Here is a 5,917-nt window from a genome sequence, read left to right as displayed (position 1 = left end):
TTAGCTGGCCACAAAATTGATAGTTAACAAATCGACTGTCTAGCCAATTTTTTCAGTGCGTTGAATGCTAAAAGGTATTTTTTTTAATTAAAAAGAAATTACTAGAGAAAAGGACTATAGTCAAATTTTTGCCAGATTCACCACCAGAATAATTTTTGCATATGTATGTCATCATATTTGCATTGTCTTTGCCCCTCCCTTTCCCCCAAGCTAAACATGTTTATGCTTGAAGCTGTTTTGTGAATCCCAAGAAAGCATTTGAAGAAAATTAAAAATCTCTGCCAAAAACTATAACCATCTCTGAGCTTGGTTATAAAGTTCAATTGCAAAACTTATATTAAGTATGTATCTTCATTACATTTTGAAAGCATGAATAATATATGTAATTGTCCAAAGACTGAGCTCTAAATGTTGCTGCATTATTCAAACATAAATGGAAGTACACTGTATTATCAATTAGTGTCCAGTTTCTTTGGAAGAACAAGAAAAAAAGTCTGTTGAACCTCAGCTTGTGATTTACATTTTCAAACATGTTTATTCACAAGCCTAAAAAGCACGTTAGTAACAGTTGCCAAAGCAGTTGCCAAGACAACTTATCCCTGGATTTAGTATTATTGCATCAGGAAAAACGCCTACGAGGAATTTAATTAACTAACGCCTCATCCTCCTTGGCCAAAAAAGGATGGATTTTCTTTCAACCCAACATCCCTAAAGAATGAGATTCAATGGAATCAAGGTAGACACAAACACACAAGATAGACTCACATACACACACACTCACTCACAAATGCTGGGTGAGTGTAAAATAATGAGGCTAGTTTCCAGGTAGGATTTTTCTAAAATCTGCCTCAGTAGTTCCTACATGTTTATTGAGTGAATGTGGATAAATATGTAGCTAGGGTTTTCCATGTACATATATATATATTACATACAATTACACATATCTTTATAATGTGCATACATACTTATTTTTTCCTCTCTTCTCAATAAGAAATAGGCAGTTTATAAGAAAGTTAATTGAAACAAAAAACTAGCACCAAAGGAAAGATACATCAGATATATATACATCAGATATACATCCAGACCACCAGGTTTAATCTGGATCCCTCCCACCAACAACACAACCTGGAAATTCTCTCAAAGCAGTTAGCTGAAATAATTGCAGGGCTTACTTCATTTGTTTTCTATCTCTCAGGAGTTATTGCCTTCTGTTGTCTGATATCTACTGTTTTACAAATTATTGTGTCATATGTTTTGTCTAGTTTTTTAGTTTCTGCAGCAGAACTAATATAGTCAGATATAAAATTGATAGGTATTTTATAATTATAAAGACTATAATTCATCATTGGTTCTGAGCTTTCAGCTAACCACAGCAGCAATGGAAATAGAAAAAATCGCGTAGCTTGCATTGTTCTCCACAGAAAGGAATGTTTCTACAATCCCAAATTCTAAAAGAAACCATGACTTGGAGGAAGGACGGTGCTTGAAAACCATGTATATTTTTTACTAGCATTACAAAATTCCCAATGTAAGTGCCATACTTTGTTCCTCATTTTCTGCGCAGGCATTTATCTCATTTAATAATCACCACTCACTACTAACATCCAATATCTTCAAAGCTAGTAGAAAATGCTGTACAAGTTTTAAGAATATTAATTATTATATACTTGGATTACATTCTTCTTTCCCACTTGCTGCTCCTAAGTATTTCATGTTTATATGCTATTAATAATCATATTTATTCAATTTCCAAGTATTTATTGTTAACATATTTAAATACAATTGAATTTTGTATGTTAATCTTCTATCTTGCAACTTTGCTAAACTTAATTATTAGTTCAAATAACTGTTACATAAACTCCATGAGATTATCTACTTAAAAAATGAGGCCACCTGCAAGTAAAGACAAGTTTACTTCACCATTTTCCATCTGGATGCATTTTTTTCTTTTTCTTGCCTAATTGCACTGGTTAGAATGTCCAGTGCAGCATAGAATAGAAGTGATGAGAGCAGATAATCCTCTCTTGGTCCTGATTTTAAAGAAAAATAATTTTTCCATTTTTAAGTATAATGTTACCTATAGGTTTCACAAATGCCCTTTAATCACTTGAGTGTGTTTTCTTTTTTATTCTGGTTTGCTCAGAGTTTTTATCAAGAGTTGATGTTGCCTTTTTCCTTGTCCTTGTGTGGTTTTCTACATGTGTGCAACTGATTAGTACTCAGATGAAGACTAGAGGGACAACTCTGCAATTTTGCAGAGTCCTCTCTATGTACTACTCTCTCTTCTCTGGTACTTTACCCTGTAAACTCTGGAAACTTCGGCTTCCTTAGATTCCCAAGTCAATTTTCCCAATGCACAGAGACCACCAGGCTCAATCTGGATCCCTCCCACTAACAACACAACCTGGAAATTCTCTCAAAGCAGTTAGCTGAGATAACTTCAGGGATCACCTCATTTGTTTTCTATCTCTCAGGAGTTATTGCCTTCTGTTGTCTGGTATCTAATGTTTTAAAAATCATTGTGTCATATGTTTTGTCTAGTTTTTTAGTTTCTGCAGAAGAGTTAACAAAGTTTCTGTTATCCCATCTTGGTTGGAAGCCACAATCTCTTCTGGACGATTTTTATACATGCACATTCCTAGGGCTTACTTCATACATAAATTGTGGGCTAACCATTCTTGAGAATCTGCATATTTTCAAAACTCCCCACTGAGTTTATTAATAATTCTGGCTTGTGAAGTATAGATTTATCCACTCTCTTATATCTAACCAAATCTGAGGTCTGTGGGGTAAGTTTTAGAACATGACAAGGATCATGGACGCAGGTTCTATGACTCTGTAGCCACAACTTTTTCCACTCTCTCCCATGTGTACAACCAGTGTGTCTGCTACATTAAAGCCAATGCTGAGAAGCTTAATTTAATTTTCTATACATTTCATTAATTATTAATCATCTAAATATTAGAAAGACTATAACAGAAATTGGGATACACAGTAGAAATTGAATACTTCTTGCCCTGTTGTAAATAGCACACACTTGTACCAGAGGACAAAGGAACAATGACAGTTTTATTGCATGTGTAAGATGTGATCATCATCCTAAAGAGAAAGCCATCAAAGTTTTGATGCAGTGAATATCCACCAAGATTGCTATCCTCCTTTTCTTCTTTAAGTGTTACTGGATACCTTTCCAAGGTAGCACCACTTCAGTAATAGTGTTTCCCAGTGGTATTGTATAGTCTTAGAAATGCTTTTAAACACAGCTAAGTAATCACCTCCTCCATGGTATCTTCTCACAAAATTCTGGGCAACTGTAATTGCTCCCACTCCTGTATGTTTATTGCATAGGACATGTGGACATGTAGCATTATTTTAGCCTTCTTCACACTATACAGAGAATTTGTATTTGTATGAACAATACTTGTGTCAGTACACAAGTAAATTTTTCTATTTCATGAAAATTATTGATTTGGTAATCCATTCCTCCTTTTCAGTTATTCTAGAAATGTTCAGAAAATTAGAAGATATGATAATATATATTACATAATGTGAATGTATAATTATGAATAAATTTTGATAATATAACTATGTATAATATGAATATAGATTTATTTCTTCTTCTCTGGCATTCTGCCTGGGAATATCTGAAAAATATATAACTGGGTTATATCAAATTTAATTAATATTAAACAGCATTAAGTTGGCAAGCTCCCTTTCTCCTGTACTGCCAAATTTCTGATCTCATGGATATCTAAACTGGCTTACAATGACTAAATATGTAGAAAATTGTTTCCACTTGGGATTATTCTATACTAAGCACACCCTGACACTACAGTTAAAATCCCCAGGATTGTTCAAATTCCCTCTGACACCGCTGATTTTTAGGAAGTCAAGGAAAATAACCCTTGGCAGGGCTTAATACCTCCACAGAAGTGTTGAACTTATAATAAAATTTTATTCCTTTGTTCTTCAGATCATCTTCCAAATTATTCATAGTCTGTCAAACTTAATTTCTAAACAAAATAATGAAGTTTTGTTATCATTCTGCAATTTGGTTTTAAGCCCCAGTGCTATATTTTACCTGTAAGCTTTGACCGACTCTGAGGATTAAAAAGGATAGGTGGACTATGTGTACATGTGCAGCCCAAACTATGACTGTCTTACCAATCTCAATAAGGATGAGGCACAAACTCAGCTGACAATGAACCCAAGCTCCTGCAACTGAGATTCATGAACATATTTTCTCTGAAAAGGGCTTTCTAATGTTATATTTCTCATATTAGTTGAGGGAGAGGAGATGATGGTAATTGGAATTACCTGGGACAGTGAGGAAGAGAATGGAGAAGACTTCAGCATATGTAGTTTGACAAGACCCTGAAGAAGATTATTTTTAGCCTTCCACAAGTGACAAATCACTGATCCAACCAATGCCCTATAGCCATGGCTACAATTCAAGCTCCAAGGAGCTTTCAAAAATCCTTACTACCCAGGTCACATCACAGACCAGATTAGAATATTTGGCTTGGACCCAGCACCCATACTTTAAAGAAGGACCTTGGAGAGGCAAGATCCACAGAGAACATGGGACTTGCTAAGACTGGAGTTAGAATAAATAGCTGGCTCCCATTAGAGTGGCCACAAGGAGAGTCCCTCTCCACTTCTCTCTAAACATGTTTAAAACAGAGGATTGCTATGCCCTACAGGGAAGGTGTTATCTTTACATAAACAATTTTTAAAATTGTGATAAAATACACACAGTGTAAAATTTACCCTCTTCATCATTTTTAAGTATATAGTTCTGTAGTGTTAAGTATATTCATATTGTTTTGCAACAGATCTCTAGAACTTTTTCATCTTGTAAAACTGAAACTCTATAACTATCGAACACTAACTCTAGTTTCCTCTCCCTGCAAACCCTGGAAGCCACCATTCTACTTTGTGTTTCTATGAGTTTGGCTACTTTTGATACTTTATATGAATGGAATCACACAGTATATATCTTTTCTGTCACTGGCTTATTTCACTTAATATAATGACCTCAAGGTTTATTCATGTGGTAGCATGTGCTACACAATAAAAAAGGATAGTATTTCCTTTTTTAAGTTTAATAATATTTCATCATATGTATATACCACATTTCTTTATCCATTCACCTGTCATCAAACATTTAGGTTACTTCTACTTCTTGATTATTGTGGATAATGCTATGATGAATATAGGTATGCAAATACCTCTTCAAGATCCTGCTTTAATTTATTTTGGATATATTTCCAAAAGTAGATTGCTGGATTATATGATAATTCTATTTTTAATTTTTTGAGGAACCTCCATACTATTTTCCATAGTGGTTGCATCATTTTATGTTCCCACCAACAATGCAGAAGGGTTCCAAACAACAGGGAATGCTTCATGAATTTCCATGTCATCCTTGCACCAGGGCCATGCTAATCTCTGTGTCATTCCAATTTTCATACATGTGCTGCCAAAACAAAAACTAATTAAACAATTTTCGATGCAATTTTCAGAACTTATTGACAAATCCCGTGCTGTTGACAGACATTAAAAAAACAAGTCTGTATGATTTTTTTAAATGCATCTTTGAATAATTTCATTTCATTTTAAGAGGAATCAGATCAATGGTCAAGAAAGTTACCAATAGGAAGTCCTCACAGAGTTGGCCCAGACAGCAGCATTGACCTCAGCTAGGAACCTGCAAATTCTCAGGCCCCATCTCAGACTGACTGTGTCAAAAATTCTGTGGGTGATGCTCAGCAACCTATGCTGTAAAAACCTTCTAGGAGATACTGATGCATGCTACAGAAAAAGGATTTATTTCTTAAAGTTATGGGGGCTGAGAAGTCCAAGACCAAGGAGTCACATCTAGTGAGGGCTTTCTTGATGGTGGGGACTGTCTGCA

At 34.8% G+C, this 5,917-nt stretch overlaps 1 pseudogene; it reads right to left on the bottom strand.

The window, feature by feature from the left end:
- Window positions 1-5,391: 5,391 nt before the first annotated feature.
- LOC129043262 (U6 spliceosomal RNA) lies at window positions 5,392-5,491 on the bottom strand (annotated as a pseudogene).
- Between the last annotated feature and the right edge of the window lie 426 nt (window positions 5,492-5,917).

Source organism: Pongo pygmaeus, chromosome 7 (assembly GCF_028885625.2).
Source record: "Pongo pygmaeus isolate AG05252 chromosome 7, NHGRI_mPonPyg2-v2.0_pri, whole genome shotgun sequence".
In the NCBI taxonomy this organism is placed as follows: domain Eukaryota; kingdom Metazoa; phylum Chordata; class Mammalia; order Primates; family Hominidae; genus Pongo; species Pongo pygmaeus.
The sequence above is the reverse complement of the archived record's forward strand: the minus strand, read 5'-3'. Positions and strand labels throughout refer to the sequence as shown.